This window comes from Xyrauchen texanus, chromosome 7 (assembly GCF_025860055.1).
Source record: "Xyrauchen texanus isolate HMW12.3.18 chromosome 7, RBS_HiC_50CHRs, whole genome shotgun sequence".
Taxonomy (NCBI): Eukaryota; Metazoa; Chordata; class Actinopteri; order Cypriniformes; family Catostomidae; genus Xyrauchen; species Xyrauchen texanus.
The window spans coordinates 22617192-22641159 of NC_068282.1; the positions used below are offsets into that span (position 1 = coordinate 22617192).

The following is a 23968-nucleotide window of genomic DNA, read 5'->3' on the forward strand; positions in this document are numbered from 1 at the left end:
GGACTCGACATCCCGAGAAAGCTCATCACTCTCTACGGCCTCGCTTCAAAGTTAACCCCATAATTCATACAGACAATAACACTTCGATCATACAGAGGTTAAAACATTGACAGAACGAACTTTCGACCATGTGCCAAGACCCAAGCCACACAAAGAATGCAAGGAAACACCACAAAGACACACAACTACATCTCCAATATTGTGCTCAAAGTGCTGGTGTATTAATTAAATAATTTGGGTAATCAGATAGCAAATCGATGTAGACTCAAAGTATAAATGTTTCTTACGGTATTGTCAACAGACTCCATAAAGTTCATTTTCACTGTATTAATCATTTATTTCACATTCTGTCATCTTTTCACAAACCTGTATTATGTATATATGTGTTAGATTAGATTTATGTTTAGAATAGTAATAAAGCTTGTCTGTTTATATGTTTAATAAAGTCATCGCTCCTCCTGTAAATGGGTCACTCAAAAACAGTTACGGTTTGTCTGTGAGGCTTGTATTGCAACTATAATGACTAGATTTAATTAGTTCTTTGCCTGAAGAAATAGCTTGTGACTCTGGTATATTTTGATAAATAATCTCATCCCTGTTTCTAAATGATTTCGCTTCAAAGCTGTACCTAAATATGTGTGATATTATTTTCAATAAGCCATGAGAATAATATCACTCCAATATGTTAATTAATCATAATTCAATTTCCTTGCAGCAGAAATTGTGAGCGGATACAACAAAACGTTGTATTACGATTTCAATTGTGGAGAATCTATAAAGACAAATAATCTAGTTATTTGACATTTATCTAATTTATAATGGTTGTCGAACAGGACTAATTCCATTATACATTTCATTGCCTAATAAGGTACAATGAGGACAGTTTAATTTACTTCATAGCTCACATATTTCAAGACCCTAAATTCCCTTCTAAATTTAGCACACCAAATATCCTACATATAATTTTGTGGGCAATTTAAAGTTAATTTCTAAATGTCGCATTTCCTTTATTCCCTACATAATTACGGTATATTAAATAAATACAGGTTATTAAGCTTTGAAAATACAATTGTTTATTCAAATGTTAGGTTTGTTTTTAAAATAGTTCATAACATTGCTCCTCCCCCTTTTAAAAGATTTATACATCTTTGTTCAGAACAGATGACAAGGGTTTCTAGATCTACTGCACGGAGAGATTGCAGAATTCCTAAAAGAAATTCAGCATTTGCACAGTCTGCCTTTTCATACAAGGCAATTAAAGAATGGAATAAACTACCTGATGATCTTAAAATTTGTTTAGATTTTTATACGTTCTCCAGAAATGATAAAAATGGTCTTTTAGGACTTCAAACTTGTCATCATTAATTTTTTACAATTTTAGAATTTTACTGTTAATGTATATGTGTGTATTTATGTCCATATATTACAATTATTTTTTGTTTATATTGTTTTATTTACCTGCCCAGGGACTGCAGATGGAAATTAGCTAGTAGCTAAATCTGGTGCTCTTCTCTTGTGAGATTTATGTTTTTGTGCATGGTCCCTGACAAATAAATGAATAATAATAATAATTAATAATAAATAAAATGATTATTATTATTTATTTTGGAGCTTATATTGTATAGCGCTTTCCAAAGCTCAAGGATGCTGTTCAGAAATTAAACATAAAAACATTAAATAGAGATACATGTAAAAAAAAAATACAGTACACTATACATTACAAAACATTGAACAATGGGAGAGCAGCAAAGCATGTCTCACAAGGCCAAACAGTCGCAGAGAGGCTGATAAAGAACACATACAACATATTGTGGTCCGGATCACGACAGCCGACAATACAACAGAGCAGGGGATTCCTCGAGGCAAGAGGAAACACAAACATCCTTGCTAGTATTTTACCGCCAAGCACAGGAACGGTGGCATACAAAATGGGAAAGAGTTCAAAGCAGCAATAAAAAAAAATTAAAAAGCACTAGCACCAAATATTTCATGCATATATATCACCTTGTGCTATCTGTCTTACTGTCATCGAAATATGCCTGACATTTAACAAGGATATAGTTAATGTGCATAAGAACGTAAGACAGAAATGGTCCATATTTGCATAATGCATTGCATACAGCCCATTTGCACTACCAAATTCCTATCAATAGGCTGTTTTCATTTATATTGACATTCCTTCACAGGGAAATATATAAGAAGACACAGATGGCACAATTACATTTTCCAATTAAAATTAAATTGGACTTCACACAGCCCATTAGTGCTTTGCTCCCGCAATTTCACCAACCCATTTGCATTTACCAGTATCGGATGCTTACTGAAAAATACTTAAACTTATTGGTCATGCCCACTTACTTTGCATATACGACATATCGCATGGCGCTGCACTTAAGCTGTAGCGTTCTTAAAATAGGGACTAATATCTTAATTTATACTAAATATCAGCACTCTTAGAGTCCATATTGTCTAGTCAGATTAAATGAACGAAACTAATTGTGGTATTCATGAATATGTACACATTCAATTAAATGACTTCTTGTTTCAAAAGCCAGAAATAATCTAATTAGTTTTACCATCATTCTTGTGTGTGTTTGATGGGTGAAGTATTGAGTCAGTGAGAGAAAAAGAGAGGGAGAGGGAGAGAGAGAGAGCTTTCATTAAGGATGTGAAGGAAATGTCTATAAATTATTCAGTCATATCCTGTTTGTAACGCTACAAGCAGAGCAGTCGTAGGTTCTAATTAGTATGGATTACAGAGCGATATGTGAGACAGAAACAGATAAAGAAAATGTCTAACCATTCATAAACACAGGAGGCTGCAACAACATGCAAAGCCTGAAATGTATTTAAAAGGTGTTTCTCAGAAGGGCACACAGAGAAGAGTGAAGGGGGGAAGGGATTAAGGGATACAGGGTGATGACAGAGTAAGAGGGAGGGGTTGGTGGCAACAGAAAGGAGTAGGAGAGGAGGACTAATCGATCTCCGGCGAGTGACAGCCAGGTGCTAGCTCTGTCTGCAGGGATCTGTCACATCCCCCGAGATCCACAAAAGAAGACACATACATACAGCCAGTTTCCAACAGAGCTAAACCACATGTCGCATATTGATAATCATTTACAAATGGCAAACATGTTCTATGCCATGAGAGTCCAACACATGTGGTGACATACAACCTTTGCCAGGCTAATCTACATTTCATACAAATACTAAACAACATATGCACATGCACGCACACCAAAACAAATGCACAATACTCTCATTAAGTGCTGCCTTTCTTCAATCGTTGCTAAGAGTCTGCATGGCACCAGGAATACAGCTCTACTCTAATGCAACATAAATCTCAGGGCACTCTCCACACTATGTATACAAATAATTACATTAAAAGCAAGGTGAACACAAATTCACATACAAATAACAGAGAGGTTACAAGCTGGCTATTTGAGAGGGAATATAGGTGAAAAGAAGAGCCTGGTAGTTATTCATGCACTGCAGTAACAGAGACATTTAAAAAACGATCTACATAATTTTTGCTCAGTTCAATAACACATGCACGTACAAGACACTGAGTGTTATGACAGGCTGATATTCTCACCTCCACTAACGTGCTACATGCCTCCCAGAGCATGTGAGAGTGAGTGCATCATGAGAGGGAGAAAAAATAGATACCGAAAGAGATGGAGAGGAAGAGTGATAAGGGAGAGGGAGATATATAGACAGACCAAGAGTGAAAGAGATGAAGAGAGGAAAGGAATTCCTCTTACCTAGCATGTGCAGTGAATGCTGTTCCCCTCCTGTCTACCAAAAACACGCAGCACCCCTCCCTCTCTTGCTTTGAACTTCAACCTGACAATGCAAGAGAAAAAAAGAGGAATGAGGAATGGGTTTGATAGCTATTAAAGAAAGAGTGGGGAAAGAGTAAAAAGAGACAGATAGAGACACAGCAAAAATACATTTTCTTAAGCAGTCTTCTTTTCCAATACTCAGATATCAACTAAATGTATTTACTTGAGAACCAAAATGATGTAAGATAAGATAGGTTAGATAGTTTATTTTTCTTACCCCACTGGCCATTTTTGTTTTTGTGAGTAAATCGCACTCGATTTTGTTAGATTTATTTTTAAAACAAGACAACAAAAGTTTGCCAGTTGAGTAAATGACATAAACTTATTTCAAGATAAAATCTTGAACCCTGAAAAAAGTAGAAACTTGCATTTTTTACATCAAATATCTATTTCTATTTGGTCTAACCCATAAACAATTATAATAATAATAATGACCTGACTTCCTTTGAACAGTTAAAGGAATATTCCGGCTTCAGTACAAATTAAGCTCAATTGACAGCCTTTGTGGCATAGTTTAGATTAGAGTGAGGAACTAACAATGTAAGTGAATGGGGCCAATCTGTAGAAGTGAAACTACTAATTATTTCAAAAGTATAGCCACAAGGCATGAACAAAAAGCATTGACATGATTGAAGTGTAATAAAAATAGCTTACTAACCTTTTCTGTGTAAAGTTATATCCAATGTTACAACTTCGTTACCATGACGTTAACACTGTAAACCCTAAAAAGACCTTAAAATCCACGATTGGCTTTGGTTGTGTCGCATTATAATATTGCGGTTTAGGACTCTGAGTCCAGTGAAACATAGTTTGAAACTTATATAAACACATTATAATTTATGTCTTAACTCTTATTTAACAGCAATTTAGATGAAGTGTCATTACGTGGGCAGGGCTGTACTGGGAAGAGAAATCGGCCCAGGATTTTACATGGCAACTGGCCCAACTGTTGAGTTGGGGGGTCCTGTTCTGCATATCGCAGCGCCATTTTGTGGTCCGTTCTGCATAATGCGGCGGCTCATTGTTGCTTATTGCGGCCCATTCGGCACGTTCCGCAGCCGAACCACCGGCCCGCTCGGTTCTCCCGATTGCCATTCCGCACCTGATCGGCCCAAAAGTGCGTTGGCTCACGGGGACAATGCCCAGTATTCCAAATTACCAGTCCAGCCCTTTACATGGGCAGCGCCAGTGATAAAAACAAGACGTCTGCAACAACTTTCATGTGGAGTTCACATTCTTCATGTGTCGCTTGATGATGATGTAATGCCCTGACCCAAGTCAATAATGTGGCTTCACAGTTTCTGTTGCAAAGAGGATAGGCCACAGTCTGCTGGCTGAATTATATTGTATAGGATTAGAGTTTAAAAGAGTTCATGCCCATTGCAGTGAATACGCAACCAACAGTTGAATTCAGAAGTTTATATACAATTAGGTTGAAGTCATTACAACTCATTTATGAACCACTCCACAGATTTAAAATGAGCAAACTATAGTTTGGCAAGTCGTTTAGGACACCTACTTTTTGCATGACACAATTAAGTTTTCAAACAATTATTTACAGACAGATTGTTTCACTTTTAATAGACCATATTACAATTCTAGTGGGTCAGAAGTTTACATACACTAAGTTAACTATGCTATAAGCAGCTTGGAAAATTCCAGAAATTTATATCAAACCTTTAGACAATTAACCAATTAGCTTCTGACAGGAGGTGCACTGAATTGGAGGTGTACCTGTGGATGTATTTTAAGGCCTACATTCAAACTCAGTGCCTCTTTGCTTGACATCATGGGAAAATCAAAAGAAATCAGCCAAGACCTCAGAACAATATTTGTGGACCTCCACAAGTCTGGTTCATCCTTAGGAGCAATTTCCAAAGACCTGAAGGTACCAACAACATTCATCTTTACAAACAATAGTGTGCAAGTATAAACACCATGGGACCCTGCAGCCATCATACCGCTCAGGAAGGAGATGCATTCCATCTCCTAGAGATGAACATAGTTTGGTAAGAAAAGTGCAAATCAATCCCAGAACAACAGCAAAGGACCTTGTGAAGATGCTGGAGGAAACAGGTAGACAAGTATCTATACCCACAGTAAAACAAGTCCTATATCAACATAACCTGAAAGGCTGCTCAGCAAGGAAGAAGCCAATGCTCCAAAACCGCCATAAAAAAGCCAGACTAAAGTTTGCAAGTGCACATGGGGACAAAGATCTTACTTTTTGAAGAAATGTCCTCTGGTCTGATGAAACAAAAATGTTACTTTTTAGCCATAATGACCATCATTATTTTATTTTAGAAAAAAGGGTGAGTCTTGTGAGCCAAAGAACCCCATCCCAACTGTGAAGCATGGGGGTGGCAGCATAATGTTGGTGCTAATGGGGCTGCTTTGCTGCAAGAGATGACATCATGAGGAAAATGATGTGCATACATTGAAGCATCTCAATATATCAGCCATGAAGTTAAAACTTGGTTACAAATGGGTCTTCCAAATGGACAATGACCCCAAGTATACCTCCAATGTTGTGGCAAAATGGCTTAAGGTCAACAAAGTCAAAGTACTGGAGTGGCCATCACAATGCCCTGACCTCAATCTGATAGGAAATCTGTGGGCAGAACTGAAAAAGTGTGTAAAAGCAAGGAGGCATACAAACCTGACTCAGTTACACCAGTTCTGTCTGGAGGAATAGTCCAAAATTCCAACAATTATTGTGAGAAGCTTGTGGAAGGCAACACAAAACGGTTGACCCAAGATAAACAATTTAAAGGCAACCAAATACAAACAAACTGTATGTAAACTTCTGACCCACTGGGAATGTGATGAAAGAAATAAAATTATCTTTACTATTATTCTGATATTTCACATTCTTGGGTCATTCCCAACTGACCTAAGACAGGGAATATTTTCTACAATTAAATGCCAGGATTTGTGAAAAACTGAGTTTAAATGTATTTGGCTAAGGAAGTGTTTCCCAACGTTTTTTCTGCCATGGCACAATTTTTACAATTAAAAAATCCCATGGCACACCACAATCCCACTATTCCACATAACCATCATCGATAGTTTACCTTTTCAAGAACTTGTCCATGTTTTCTGTCTGTCTTTGTAGCATGTTTACTTGTAATGTTTGAAATTTGGCTTTGCAAAAAAACGTGAATCACATAGGCACGCTGTATAATGAGATCACAGGTGACAAGAGCGCTAATTGGGCAAAATAATATAACACATTTACATCTTTTCCCATTTGTAAATTTGTTCTTGCAAATAAAATCTTGCAATGCCACAGCAAATCCATTTTTTATTTATGTCTTAATTTACCGTATTTTCCGGAAATAAAGTCGCAGCCTACTATAGTCGAACCGGGTCAAAATCACATTGTTGAGAGAAAGAAAAACACAATATAAGTCGCATTTCTGTATAAATCGCACTGATAGAGGTTGGATACTGCAGGCATTAGGACCCAGGAGTAGCTGCAAGACTTTACTTCAGCAGTTCAGACGTGAAACGCAGACTGTGAAGAATATTTCTTTGCAATGTATTAATTATTTGTAGCCAACATCAGTTACATATTAATTATGTATATAAATCACTTCGGACTACAGTATAAGTTGCAGGACCTTTCAGATGATGAAAAATTTGCAATTTATATTCCGGGAAAAACAGTATCTATTCATTTAGTGGAATTTGATAATTTTCCACGGCACACCTGACAATGTTTCAATTTTGGTTGGGAAACACTGGGCTAAGGTGTATGTGAACTTCTGAATTCAACTGTGTTCCCACTAGTTCTTTCAATTAGTCAACATCCCACTGGTAAACGTTTAATATTACTTGATTTGGTGCTATTTTTTGAATTTCTATATTTATACTGTGAAAGCCTTTTTCTTACAAAATGTTAATAAAGCACTAATGATACAAGATGTATTTTGACAGGAAAAGAAGTACATATAGAGTAAAATTTCAGCACTTTAAAAATCTGTGATTAATCTTGGTTAACTGAAAAATTCTGTGATTATCAGGATTAAACATATTAATCGACTGACAGTAATAGTTTAAACACAAGAATGTATTCTCATCTTGTGCTATCTGCTGTCAGTAGGTATGTTTTTTTTTGTTTTCTGTACAGATGCGTGTTGCTTGTCAATACCCCCTGCTGACCAAGATTTGTAAAAACATGAAGGTGAACATCCCTTTTTAAGAGACCTTCACACTTCACTTCGTGCTGCATTTGCTCCCATTCAAACGCATTCGGGAGACAGGAAATGCAAATTCACGCAACAAAATTCTGAACTATGTTGAGGAGCAAAGTTCAAGTTTGGTGAACTCTGACCTTCGAATCGTCCTGGTTACTTTCGTAACCTCCATTCCCTGATGGAGGGAACGAGGCGTTGTGTCAATGTAGTGACACTAGTGGTCACTCTTGGGAGCCCCAGACACCTCTGGGGAATGGGAATTGGAGAGTGGAATTTGCATGCCACGCCCCCGGACATAAGGTTATGACAGGAGGTGGCTCGAAAACACTCATTCAGGTTTTGTGTTGAAGAGCCGAGACAAGGTCCCGGCCATTTCAGCGGGTAGGTGGCAGGAGGGACACAACATCTCATTCTCTCCATCAGGGAACGGAGGTTACTCAATGCTGTGTTGATGTAGTGACACTAGGAGTCCCTATTTGAAATGCCACGACTAGCTGAACTGTGTTACGTGGACTGGTGGTGCGAGACGGGCAAGCTGTTGCATGCCTTGTAGCCAGCACACCCAGCCATCACGTAACCTCCCCCAACGCACCTTTGAGCATCGTACAATCCCCCGTACCTTGGGGACAAGTAGACTGCCCCCAAAAAATGGGGACAGGCTGCCCCAGCCGTGGCCTCTAAACTTTTTTCTCCCCAAAAAAGAATGAAAATCATTAAGCTGGGGGCTATAAGTGTCCGTGTCATGGAAGTGTCCCTTTCCAAGGGGAAGACACTGCAGAGACGCACCCTACCCGAAGGGGAAGAAATTGTGTGGAGATACGTCACATGGTCTTACCGAGCTTTGTCGGCAGTGTTGTATGTGGAGAAGTCACCGTGGTAGGTCCTACCCAGAGGGGAGGAGATCTACAAACACGCCAACTGGTGGCAGAGGGAATTCTGCTCAAGGAAGATGCCAAAGGGGAAACCGTCTTGCAGAAGATACATCTTACAGGGTTACATACAGGCAACCAGCGCATGTGGACGGGACGGCACGTCTTGGGCGTGATATACCAAGGCGATGGCGTCAATGACAGAGTGGACAATCCTTTGTTTGGAGACAGCGCTCCCTTTCCTCTGTCATCCAAAGCAGACAAAGAGCTACTCAGAGCCTCTAAAGCTCTGCGTGCGATCCAAATAGATGTGCTAACCACGCACTGGACACAGCAATGACAAGGCTGGGTCTGCTTCCTCCTGGGACAGCGCTCACCAGGTTCACCACCTGATCCCTAAATGGGGTTGTCAGCACATTGCCGGTCGGGGTCTCAGGACCATGTGAGAGTATTCCAGACTGAACTCTAGGCACATGTCGCTGACAGAGAAAGCCTGCAGGTCCCCTATCCTCTTGATAGAGGTGAGCGCAGTCAGGAGGGTGGTCTTCAGAGAGACTGCCTTTAGCTGAACTGACTCCAAGGGCTCAAACAGGGCTCCCCGTAGGCCCCGTAGGACCACGGAGTGATCCCATGAAGGTATGGCCTGATGATCAGGTTGTGCTTCCTGGGAGACTTACCGTCAATTGCATGGTGGTGCGCCGCTATAGCGGCCACATACACCTTCAAGGTGGAGGGGGACAGCTGCCCCTCCAGCAGGAAGGAAAGCACTGACCCGACTGCACATCTCTGGGGATCTTTGCGCCGGGAAGAACACCACTTAGTGAACAGATGCCACTTCAAGGCATACCGCCGCCTCAAAGAGGGGGCCCAAGTCTTAGTGATAATGTCTAACACCGCGAGTGGTCTTCCGCGTCCCGTCCAAGGGCCATACGTGGAGTAATGTCATGAGGAGTGTGAGGTCCGAGAACCAAGTCTGGGTGGGCCAGTAGGGTGCCACTGAATGGCGTCAGACTGAACCATTCCGCTCTCCAATCTGCTATCGAGAGCTTGCGGCCTCATTCCAGAACTCGAAGGGGGCAAACGAGTGTGCTGGGGAATGGGAGGTCTGTGGGGGGATGCCTGGCCCAAATCACCCCCAGTGCTAACCAACGTGGCCTCAAACCCATAGGTAGAAGGACTAGTGTGGGTATGGCCACTGCGGTGGCTTTCCCACTAAGGAAGGAAAGCCGAGACCGCAACATTACCATGGTCATGTTCTTTCAGTGAGGACATGAAACTCCAGAGAAATTCATGAAATTCCAGTGAGGAATTTTTCTTGCTTTTGTTTCCTGCGCTTGGTTTTCCAAAACTTGTGAGTATAGTTTCATGTCAATCAGGGGCAGTTTTGCATCACTATTGCTCCACTAGTTCTTGATCGACAGCTCCTCTAGCCAATCATTCGAAGAGGGTAGGTGACGTCACTCCAATGCAACTCCGACAGCTGCTGCTCAATATTATATTATTTGTGGTTGATAGATACACTGCTTGTGTCTGTTTTGAGCATTTTCTGCCAGCTCTAGGAAACAAAGTGTTGTCCGAGTAGGACATTATCATAGTCCGTTAGCACATTTATCGATGAATTTAGTTAGCAGAGTTTTAGTTTAGGCATTATTTAAGACATCCCCTCTTCGAATGATTGGCTAGAGGAGCTGTTGATCAAGAACTAGAGGACCTATAGGGATGCAAAATGGCCCCTGATTTACATGAAACTCTACTCACAGGTTTTGGAAAACCAAGTGCATAACTTGAAAACAAAAGCAAAAAAAATTACAAATGAACAAAATTGTCAGACAGCACAACAAACTGTAATATAACCAGGGAAAACATGATTTTGTTTGTTTGTGTGACCAAGGCTGGTCTGGGGGCGTGATTAATTGTTTAATTTTTTTAACACATTATTTTGATTGAATTAATCACACTGAATTAACACATTGAATCGATAGCACTAGTTTTAACAGAAGACATAATGTAAGTGCTTTTATAATATTATAAGCTCGACATTTCTGCCTTTAAACCCTCTAAATATTGGCCCCATTCACTTCCGTTGTGCTCTTAGTGCCTCACTGTAACCTCAATTTTTTTTCTTTTCTTTATCTTTTTGCAGAAAAGTAGGGAGTCAATATAACTTTTGTGGTAATCAACATAACGCCACAAATGCGCTTAACAATTGAGTTTAACTTGCATTGAAATGAGAATATTTCTTACATTTAGTACTGACCACATGAAACACGTGGTTGCCTGACAAAACATTTTTTACATTGTATATTCTCTGAAAACAAATCTTAATATCTAATGCAATATTGCTTATCAATAATACAGTATATTTTTATGTATCTTTTTTCTGGATTTTTTTATATTTTTACTAAAAAAACAATACAAAAATACTTACGAAAATATTATTTTTGCACTGCACTCTATGCATTTGGATAGGCAATTGAATTGTGCTATGTTGAAGAAAATGGTCCTGGAGGGGAAAGAAAAATACACCAAAAGAAAAATAATAGCAGCAAAGATGAGTCAGAAAATTTAGAAAACAGTTCTTACACTCTCTTGAAGGTTCAGTACACTACTGCAATAACTCCCCCTGCCCTCATTTTGACACAGACCATCTGAGTGTTGAACTCATGTGGGCTGCCACCTCAGATGAAATTGCCCATGGAGGGGAGCTTCCTTAATTTCTCACCCTCTTTGTCCTATGTGCTTTTTCTGCTAATATTCTCCATCTCCTTCAATATCTCTTTCTCCCTTACTAACTTCCTACTGATAATCTGTTTTGAAAAGCTGGCTGTGTTTTATTGCTGAAGTCAATGTTCCTCCCTCTCTGTCTGTTAGAAAAGTGGGTGAACCCCAGCACTCAGCAGTGTAATCATTAGTACTGGGTGGAGGTAAACCATTAACAATGCTGCACCATATCTCCACCAACTTATCTTTCCAAAACACCTGCTTCTCAAAAGCAGACCTGATCTGCATATAAGGACCTCTATTATCCTTGGGTTTGTTACATGTATGTGTATGAGAGACGCAAAGAACAGAAAGAGAGATGATTAGCCTGATGATTAGACATACATAATGGAGAAAAAGGCCAAGTATTATAAAAATAAAGGATCTTCCATCCAAATCCTACATTTTATATTCAAGACACTATATACGGTATATTCCATGGTTTAGATGGACTGCTTTGTTTATTACTTCCACATTTCCTTTCAAAAGGTACTAATGTGGTACATTATGGTATCAGATGGTAATATCATGGTACTAAACAATTACGTTATTGAATTATTTCTATTATTTAATTATGTGTGTGTGTGTGTGTGTGTGTGTGTGTGTGTGTGTGTGTGTGTGTGTGTGTGTGTGTGTGTGTGTGAGCGTGTATTTATCACTTTGTGGGGACCAAATGTCCCCATAAGGAGAGTAAAACCCGAAATTTTTGACCTTGTGGGGACATTTTGTCGGTCCCCATGAGGAAAACAGCTTATAAATCATACTAAATTATGTTTTTTGAAAATGTAAAAATGCAGAAGGTTTTCTGTGAGGGTTAGGTTTAGGGGATAGAATATAAAGTTTGTACAGTATAAAAACCATTATGTCTATGGAAAGTCCCCATAAAACATGGAAACACAACATGTGTGTGTGTGTGTGTGTGTGTGTGTATACAGAATATATATGTATGCATGTGTTGTGAATCGATTAAAACATTTTAACTAATTAAGCGCACAGTTTTCTGTGATTAATAATTATGATATATAAAATATAATCATCAATATATTGCTTTATTTTATTAGTTTCAGAGAACTTGTAAGGAAGTGGTTAATAATAATTTATTTTAATTATTTCAATATGTACATTTAATTTTTGTTTTTCCAGATAGAGTTAATTAAATAAATTATTTCATGTATACATACATTTTTGATTCAAGTATATGTATAAATGTCATAACATCAATGGACATTCTGAAATTAAAAGTTGAGAAAAATTCTCTGGCATTTTCCGGTGAGCTTTTTTAATAATAGGATCAAATGGGCAGATTCAGTTTATATCAAGCTTTATTGGCAAGATAAACTTAAAGAGTACATTGGCAATGCATTATTAGACACTATGCATACAGAAATAAAAAAAATTGCATGCTGAAGTTTAATTTGCTGATGTTTAAAATCTCAAAACTATCATTTTTGTCTGGCTGACGTTAAGTCTCTGCCACACACACGTTGGGTCTCTCTAGCGTGGTCTTGTTTTTGACACTGGTTCAGACAGAAAGTGAGTGAGCTTTTTCAAGTGATACGAAGAGACACGGTAGCTTGCCTATATCTCTCCCACACCTGGCTAACCACTGGGTGATGTCTCCATTCTCTGTACAGTGACTCTGCTCCTGTGTTTATTTGCCTGGGACATACATTGCACATAATGAAAAAGCATGCATTGCTCAACACTATCAGTATTTGTGCTAGGAAATATGTCGAGCATGCACCGCTTGAAAATTGATGTATGCCCATTTTAGCCACAGGAAGTATGGAAAAACATTAGTGAAGTATAAGGAAGTGAAAAAACAGGTACGCCATAAATTGTTTTTTATGTCAACAATTAATAGCAAGTATTAAAATATTACATTCCCCAACACTAATATTTGTATATACTATATATACAGTGTGTATGTGTGTGTGTGTGTGTGTGTGTGTGTACACACACACCATTATCTTGATATGGCATGTGTGTCTTGATATAAAAAAGTAAAGAAAAGAAAAAAACAATGGGAAAACAGTACTTTTTTTGTAAGTGCCTGAGAAAATCCCATGCAAGAGAAATCTTGAATATCATGTCACAAGCTTTGCATTGTAGTTTGGCCATGTGTTTGGCTTTTTCATTTAGAGCAAACAAACCGATGTGGCCCTCTTAAGGAGGAAGCTATTAGACTCTGGTATTTTGTTGAGAGGTCTGTCTAATCACAGAATTGAGATGGCCCTGCCATGACCATATTTCAATTGCATCCAGGGTGAGTCATTGCCCAGTGTCAGCATCTAGATTAAAAGCAGACTGGAAAAGTGGAGGTGTTGAGTGATCAGCATATCTAGTGTAGATTGGTGGAGAATTACACCCTGTAGCCATAAAGTGCTCTTCCTCCTCTAGTCAACAAAGTGGTCTTGCAGTCACTAATAAAAGTAAGCAATCACAAACACAAACAAACACTCACCCACATATTTCCATCCTCTCTGACACATAGTGCTGTAAATGACTGTTTTTTAGTAGTGCTGTCAATCGATTAAAAGTTGTCCTCAAATGAATGACATTATATGCCAATTAATTAATCAAATGAATCACAAATAATTGCATACATTATATCAATAATTGCCCAATAAGCCACAAAATTAAAAAACAAAACATTACATTATTGTGGCAGATATGTAAAACAATGCATATATGTTACAAAATAATTGAGCTTTTAGAAGTATATTGTTTGCTTTATTTCCAAATCATTGAACATTAGCAATCCATTATGCAATCAAGTTTTTCAATCTATCTGATGTAGACTTAAATGGGCCCTTCACAAAGGACGCCCATTATTCTCTGTGTGTCTTATTCCTGTCTGTGTATAATTATCTGCAATCATTTTTAATGTGCAGACTGACATATTTGACTATTGCGTTTTTTTAAAAGATTTTGTTCCGAAAGTGTTGTGCGAGAGGCACATCCCGCCGTCAGATCAGCATGAGAGCTGCATTTACTGTCTGGGCCACACCAACGCAGAGACAGCTCTCATGGAGACAGAATTTCCTCACTGTGAGGGCATGAGTCTCAAGACACTTCACTCTCGAATCACCCTTGAGGGACTATTTAGCCTCACTCGCCCTCCCACATGCCTCTTCTGTGATACCCAAGGATTCACACAAGGAGGCATGGCCGCAAGGTCGAGCAGGATGATTTTGAGGTGGTCCTCATGCCAGCACACACCCTGCGAGCCCCTCAATCTCCATGAAGCAAATGTCTGATACGCTATGTGTGAGATGAGGTCCAGAATTCTGAAAGAGCAGGGGATAATAATGATGATGTCATGTATCTCGCTGCATCATGTGAGTGGTCAGTGGATGATGCTGCCACCCTTCCCCCCAGCGAGGGTAGGAACTATTCATCGAGGCGAGACTGTTCAGGTTCCTCTGGGGGAGACCACTCAAGTTGAAGATCTTCGACTGGCCTTTTATGGACATGGAGCAACTCCACGTGCCACTGACAGGGAGATGCTCCATGTCCTTAAAAGGCCGGTCGAAGTTCTTCACCTTGAGTGGTCTCCCCCAGAGGAGCCTGAACAGTCTCACCTCGATGAATGGTTCATGTAGAAGTGGACGCCGTCAAATGGCAGCACCCCAAAAATCTGCCCCATTCTTCCCACAAACTCTCTAAGTCCTGGCATGCGCTCTTCTCAGCATGTTCACACAGTATCGCCATCCTCTCTAATGTGGATCATGGGATGAAGAAAACGGTTATGCCCAACTACCACATGTGGAGGAGATGGAGGAGGCAGTAGCGGAACACCTCTGCCCAGCAAGTAATAGGCCATGGAAATCATGTCCCATACATACTTCCAAACTGTGTCAACAAATGTCTGCACTGGTGGGAAAAGCTTATTCATAGGCAGGACAAGCTGGATCAGCACTCCACGCAATGGCGGTGCTCCAGGTATTTCAAGCCAAGCTCCCCAAGCAAATGAATGAGCAAGGCTTCAATCAAGAGACATTCAAAGAGCTCTGCACCGCTACATACTTAGCATTGCGTGCCACGAAAGTCACTGCGCAGGCCATCGGCAAGTCCATGGGCACCCTGGCAGTTCTGAAACTATATATATATATATATATATATATATATATATATATATATATATATGTAATATATATGATAAGGAAAAAGCCACTGTTGGATAATCTAGTGTCTCAAACTGGCCTATTTGTCAGCACTGTGAATAAGTTTACTGAGCGTTATGTCACGACTCAGCAGACGTAAGCTCATTCTAATATTGTGAATCACCACATTCTGATTCGTTCGGACAATGCAACAGTAGTGGCGTATATTTGTTGCAATGACACACTGGCCCACGTATGGCCGGCGAAACACAAATGTGTGCCTGATACACTGTGTCATATGCAAAGTCCAAGAGGACATGAAAACGATTCTATTGGCTGTGCCGAAATGGCACAAGCAGCCATGTTTTCCAGAAATAATAGAGATGCTGTACAGCTTGTCATGGGAAATACTGCTGAGGAGGGATCACCTCTCTCAGGTGCAAGGGACAATCTGGCATCCCCAGTCCCAGCTGAACCTGCATGTGTGGTCCCTGAACGGAGCGCACTAAATGCGCCAGAACTGACACATTCAGACCTAGACATCATTTTACAGTCCAGACCGCCATCCATGAGATGCCTCTACGTGCTAAAATGGAATGTGTTTCACATGGCAAAGTAAACCCAGTAAACTGCCCCATACATGAAATTCTCATATTTTTCAAGAGCGCTTAGATGCAGGACTCACTCCATCTATGCTAGCGTGACCATACATCCTCTTTTTCCCGGACATGTCCTCTTTTTCCAGCAAAAATGTCTGGGATTCGGCTTTAGTTGCATTATGGTGAGCATCTGGTCAAATACGTCAATGTGTGTGTGTGCGCATATTTGCATTGCTTTAACCCCTCTTTGTAGCATTGGTCATTCAAAATAATAGTAATAATAAATGAAAGTACACTCATGGCATCAAATAATTTATTTTAGTACATGGACATTCAATATAACACTGTTTTGAATCCTATTATTCCTATTATGCATTCTTCCCTCCTCCTTTTAATTCTGATGAGGAACAATCATTACACCTGTTATGCCATGTGCGGGCACTGCACGCATACGTAGAGTGTACAAGTCAGTTCAGACTGTTTGATCAGCTCAATGTATGCTATGGAGAATGCACAGAAGGAATGTCTGTCTCCAAGCAAAGACTTTCTCACTGGATTGCCCTGGCTTATGTGTTGCAGGGTAAGACTTGCTCAATTGGTTTTAAAGCACACTTAACTAGAGGCATGTCCACCTCATGGGTATGGACGAATGGTGTGTCCTTACAAGACATATTTTTTGCAGCAGGATGGTCCTCTCAAAACATATTCACAAGGTTTTACAAACTAGACGTAACATCTCTCTCTTCACAAGTCCTCTCTGTTTAGAGCACTTGCTATTCATTGGCCAAATATATATACTTATGCTCACCATCTTTTAAACAGCCACCTGCATTAGGCTGTTGTAATTTGACATAAGTCAAAAGCACTACAAATTACGCATTCATTTTGCATTCATTTCGGTGCTTCGCAACAGCTCGCCTGGGAGAACATTTAGGAAAAGTTAGAACTGGCTGCTAAACACCTTTCTGCCATTGGTCCACGTCATTGGTAGTTGTAACCTGAAGCTCCACCTAGTACTTTGTTTACGTTTTTTGTCTGTAGTCAACATGAACACACTGGTGTGCAAGACCATTTTATGCTATTTTTGTTTTTGTTTAATTAGTCTACAAAAGGAATAAAATCTACTCAAATACTCACAAGTGCCCATTCACTCATGTGTAAATGGCTTTCTGCAGTGAAAGCCATTTACAAATCTGCCTTAAGTAAGATATGCCTCTTTTGTCTGTATTCTGAATATTAACACTCTTTTATAAAACTATCTTTGTAGTAGTGTCAGAGTCATCATAAATTACAATAACATGGTGTAATTGGCGCATATTATGGCCATGTATAGTGTGTTAGTGCATTAGCATCATGAATTTAGAATGTAAACAAGAAAAATTCAACATTTTCAACTGCATATATATTACTTTAAATCCTCATCAAGTGGTTAAAACAGCTTCTCTTACTGACCTCTCTTATGAATTCTACGCATAGAATGAGGCATAAAGTCATTGATAACACATTTTAATGTTTTGCATGTAGCGTCCTCATATTTAAATATACACTGGCAGCCAAAAGTTTGGAATAATGTACAGATTTCGCCGTTTCGCCATGATTAAATGTAGACAGGCCCCACTTCCAGCAGCCATCACTCCAACACCTTATCCTAGAGTCATTACGCTAAATTGCTAATTTGGTACTAGAAAATCACTTGCCATTATATTAAACACAGTTGAAAGCTATTTGGTTCATTAAATTAAGCTTAATATTGTCTTTGTGTTTGAGTTGCCACAGTATGCAAATACTACCTGCTCATAGTATACCGCCTGCTCTCAGTGAGTGTTGTTTTACAAGGTGTGTTGCCTATAGTCGTGCTATGTCTAGGGCCGCGCTGAATGTGGACTTGCAAAAGCATGAAGGTGGTACTTTAATTTGAATTGTTCTGATGTCAGGAATTTTTTTAATTATTATTACAGTATTTACATACAGGTCAGGAAACATGATTAATAGCATTTCTTTTTATCACAATATTTTTTATTATTAACCCCACCAAATTAAATTGACAGCCCTAATTTTCAAGATATACAGGGAAGTCACTTTGTGAGATACATCTTTGGCATGTGTTCTGTATTTTGAGTTCTGGCTGATCTTTTAAGCAGCTTACTAAATTCTGAAGCTTTCCTCCTGCTGTTCCTTTCACTGTCTTGGCTGAATTGGAGAAAACATGTGCAAATCCACTCAAACGGACCCCCTCATTTTACACAAGAGGAGGCACTCAAACACACACATACAACATGCACATGCTCATTATCACAGTTGGTTCAGGGTCTATGGGGAAGGAGAGCAGGAGAGAGCACATACACAATCTATTTCAGTACCGTTCATAAAATAGGTCGCATAAATACCCTACGCCAAAACACAGGCATTCATATCAGCCATAAAAGCCAACAATGTTACACTGTGTACACAAACTTAAAAGACTTATGGCCCTATCTATTATTTTAATGTCCTGTGAAGCTGAAAGATGTATTTTCTGCAAAAGCAAATGCCAAACTCACATATTTTACATCATAGCTCTAGCTGTCCAAGTATATTTACATATTTTATGAAAATGGTAAACAGTGTAGAGTGGGATGTGCTCTACATTACCTGATTCATATTCATTAGAGAGATAAGAGTCAAAATGGAGGCAGGACCCTCACCACTTGGGCAAAAACCACTAATAAAATGCATCAGCAAGCAACAGGGGATAGTGCTGTAAGCCACGCAAAATATATTTTCTTTTCCACTAACAATATCAGCAAACATGAATCACCTGCAAAGTCAAATGGTTAGCGATCATGTTCCCCTGTGCAAACCAGTGGTGTAGTCGGGGTCATACGCATGTATACACCGTATGCTTACTTTTTTCCCAGGGCTGTTTGTGTATAACAACTTCTAAGCATCAATATTTGCGTATTCCCTTGGTATAACCACTTGTTTTGCTGCTTCAGAAGTCTATAATCTACTGTTGTGTTAGTTTCCCTTTAACTGTATTGAATGCTATTTTGTGAAACTGGAGATACTTTGTTGTAATTGGTGTATTATCACTTGAATTCTACCATTCCCCGCCCCTGACAACAGTTGCCGCCACCATTATCGACTGAGGGAATTTATGACAGTGAGTGGAGATAGAGAGAGATATTGCTTCACCCTCACGCTGAAGCAATATCAGGTCAAATTAATAATTGAAATATGCCAAACGTCCTGTAATTAAGGAAACAAATTGCGTTCCGTATGAAATCCATGCGCAATGCCGTTTGTCCCGTATTTTAGATTTACACACCCAAACTACTGGGAATGTTTCACAAATCGATAAATTGACCTAAAACAGACACACCTTTAGCATGAGTTGTGTGAGATATAAAATGTTGCTTTACACAGACATCAATCAGTGGACATTTTCTGTCGAGTTATCTGTCAGAAGAAAATGCTGTCAAAATCATATAGCATTCGAGTGCATGTTAATTGTTTCCCACCTTTGGGATTTTAAAACACCAGTAAACGCACCTATTCATGACACGCCATTACATTTGATTGCATATGTCAGAGCTTGTTCTGGAAGAGAGAAAGAGGTAAGAAAAACTGCATTACGGCATTAATTCAAAATAAAAGTACAGTAGTACAGGTTTAGTTAAAACACTTAACATGATTTTCCTACATTTCCCTTATGATAAACATTATTTACTGCCAAAACAACTACACTAATCCAATGAGAATACACTATTTTCATGTTAAGCCTTTAATCCCCCGGCCTTTCTCTCTTCTTCCTGGTCATTGTATTTAAGTGTTTTCATTTTAAGTTTAGAAGGGTACGTTCACACCAAACTCGTTTATGCATCAGTCCACACTGTTTTTTAATGTTAAGCAGCGTCTCGTGCAGGAACACCTGTAAATATGGGTAATTCCTACAATTCTGTGTCATTTAAGTCCCCATTGCAAGTGTGTGTGGTATTTATATTGTTTAATTTCACCCAATTACAATTTTGGTAGGCTTGTTTAAAAGAATAAAGACTTTTATAATGTTACACACATCTGTGGGCTTAAAAGTTTTACATTTTAAATAATTGAAATCATTTTCTATTGCACTGTGTCACTTCCTCATGTACCAAAAACTGACAAAAATAAATGCTAAATCATTGGATTTAATTTTTTCCCACATACAATTAAGAGTTTAGTGTTACATTCTCTCAATAACGTGTATTCATTTGTGGCAAATGTGCAATTTTAACACTGAAAGTGGAGTTTTTTTGTATGTCCCTTGATTTTTTGCACACCCTGTTGTGTTATGTGACCATTCATTGAAGATGTATGTTAGGAAATTACATCACACACACTGGAGATGGACATCATCCATTCTGCAAAATTACTTTGAGATATTTGAAGTTTATAACTCTACTGTTTTATTTATGTTTTAGTTATTTTGTGACATTAGTCATATGTGGTCAAGCATCAAATTTCCACCCTTTTATGGAAAGATATATGGGAAATTCACATAATTTAAAAATGTCAATATACAGTATTTATGTTAACAGAAATTAAATCATAAATATTAGTTTACAAATATGTTTCCAAGAAATCAATCACAGACCATGTTGTGGCTCATTTATCCACTGGATGTCCACCCTGTTATTGTCCACCCTGATGCTGTCCATTTAACTGGATGGACATATTTTGTGGTAATTTATCTTGACCAGTATGACTAATAAAAATGTCCCTGTAATGATAAAACATGAAGAAACTTATAAAAGTATGTTTTATTTTTCAAAAGTTTCTAAGCCGGAGTGTCACAGAATTGTAGGAATGATGCATTTACGATATGTACAGAGTTGCAGTTCTGAGCTCTCTATACCCAGATTAAGCAGTCTACAGTAACAGACAACACCTTTAGTGAATGGGGCGCAAAACCAGCATGCAAATAACCTCACTTTTACCAGACATATTTCATTCTTAGGGAATTCCTCCCTATGTGTCAAGTCAAACCTTTCAGTACTTTGGTACAAATACATTTGTCACTTGGTAGAAGCTAGCCAAATAAGGTAGACGCCAACATAGCAGGTTACATGACATAACTTATTCCTCAAAACCATGCACGTAACTACAAATATAACCCAGACTACATAAAATACAGGTTAAGGTTGGTAATGTGTTGGGTCGACACTTGATATCCCATGTAAAATCTGTATCTTGAAGCAAAACCACTGATATAGATGGCAAACTTTATTTGACTCTAAATAGTGTTATGAACCATGTAAGGAGGCAACTTTCACTAGACATATGTAAGTACCACTTTATAATCTACCTAGTTCAGCAATAGTGCATGCATCTACACTTAGCATAAGAAATATGTTTGGTTTGTTAAATACTTTATTATAATACAATTATTTCAATAACTCAAACAAAATTATTAATGGCTCTGCTATTGCCAGCATCATCACAACTAAATGCAAAAACTGGAAATATGTGAAAACAACAGTGTCAACACACACTAAATCGTGAATGCCCTCCACTGGCTTTAACCACAATCCTGTATCAAATTCTGCTCTCTCCTTAAGGCTTCACTGCACACTGACATCTGTGTCATGTGCCTCTGTGAAAATATGAGAAAAACTGATGTTTATGATCACACAATGTGAAGTGAGCTATGTAAGCATCGCTGTAGATTAGATTACAGAATATATGATCTTACATATTAGAGTATCATCTGTAACCTCAAAACCCCCTTGGGTGGAGTAAGGGTAACAAAACTCTTTAACTTTTAGAAATATAAACTGTTCCCACATCAAAAATGGAGTAAAACACGTTTATATGTACTGAGACTGTGGAAATGTATCCTTGACATATGAACAGACAATATGGAGTAAGACTGCATATGAATCAGATACTGTATGAAAAAAAACTTACACATTACATTTCTTTAATGGTAATGTGTGTCATTTTTTGGATGTTAAAATGCTTTGTCCTGACATATCAACATTGGTTCAGCCAATGGGATGTGTCTGGAGCGGAATTATCTGTTTGTCGACCTATGGAAGATGGGGGAGTATTCAAAAAAGCTGTTTGAAAATCTGTTTGCTAATGCAAGTGCCGCAGAAATTTCCAGAATGATCACTCTGTGAATTTGGCGACAGTACGTTGAAAGTTCTGCTGCTGAAACTGGTCGAAATTTAAACCACAGCCCCCTGTGACCGAAGCTGGAAGTGTTGTTAAACAAGATTTTGGATGAAAAGTCTATAGAGTGGCACCAAAAGCAAGTCCATTTATTTTTTTTCTAATGATTTAATACAGTCCACAGGAATGGATATTTTATTGACCATACACCCTAACCCAAACCCTAACACTAAACTGAACTAATCAGTGGAGTAAAAATGTAATTGTAGAGCTAAAATGCAACCTCATAATTCTGCTCACCATTGTTTATGTGAATGTGATAAATTCCTAGTTTCCATGGACCAGAACCCTCATTTCAGGAGGTTGTTCACGAAACACGCAGTAAAGCCAGAGGGAAAGTTAAAAACATTTTACTTGATGCAAAACTTTCAAATTGGGGATGGCACTTTTCAGTAATTTGTCAGAATGGGGTTGATTTCAGGGCTGTAACGATTACCCTGTCTTGTTTCTCTGTTGCCCTTTTTGTTTACCATTTGTTGTCACTTTTGCATTTCTTAGTTTTCACTTTAGTCCCTTATGTAATTCCATAGTCTCTTTGTTAGCGTTCGTGTTTTCCTCTGTTCATTGTTTTCACCTGCCCTTGTTAATTTGCCTTTGGTTTCTGTTAATCACATTGTTATCTTGTTTGAGTTCTGTTCTTTCATTGGTCCCTTTTTTCCCTGTCTGTGTATTTATACCCTGTGTCTTTGTTCAGTCTTCGTCGATCGTTGTTTGATGTTTGCCTGATGTTTGCGTCTCTCCCTTGTTCCCTGTTTGTCTCTACTGTGATTACCTTATCTAGTTTATGTTTCTTTTCCCCATCGGTGGGTTGTTCTTTTGTTCATTTAGTGTTTTGTTATCAAATAAACTCTAACTGCGTTTGGATCCGCATCTCTTCGTCAGCCTCATTATTCAGGCGTAACAGAACGATCGACCACTATGGATCCAGCAGTTATCACGGGCCAACTGCCGGTTGCTCAACCTCAAACAAGAGGGCCGCCCTGTTGAAGACCACATCAGCGACTTCCTCGGCTGGCGAAGTTCACAGACTTCTCGGACTCAGCCCTGGTGGTCTTCTTCAGGGACACCTTACACGGTTCAGCTCAGGGAGCGTTTGCCGCCGGCAACGCTTGGTTGGACTCTCCACGACTTCCTGGAGGCGACCTTACTGGTCTGCGGCTCACCCTACACCGTGGTCTTCGCCGAGGAGGATTCCACCTCTCCTCCCACTGTGGTGACTCCCCAATCGTCCTTGGCGCTTCCTGTCGCACCAGTCCCACCTGTCAGCGAGCCCGTCCCCACGCCAGTCGCCTTCCATGAGCCAGCGTGGCCCACTGCGTCTGCCCGGAGGAGGGAGAGAAGACGGGCTTCCGCCTCCCGGCCCGCGCCAGCCCCGGTCTGCGAGCCAGAGCCCACGCA

The 23968-nt window shown here is 39.2% G+C and overlaps 1 protein-coding gene across 2 annotated transcripts in view; it reads right to left on the reverse strand.

Annotated features, from left to right (window-relative positions):
• The window catches only part of LOC127646402 (KN motif and ankyrin repeat domain-containing protein 4-like), a 122910-nt gene that overhangs the window by 73248 nt on the left and 25694 nt on the right, over positions 1–23968 (reverse strand). The window contains exon 2 of one of the 2 annotated variants that reach the window (XM_052130014.1): positions 3765–3846. The gene's annotated coding sequence lies outside the window, so the exon portion shown is untranslated. Of the gene's footprint in view, positions 1–3595; positions 3664–3764; positions 3847–23968 lie in introns of those variants that run through there. The other variant, XM_052130015.1, reaches the window with a different exon arrangement.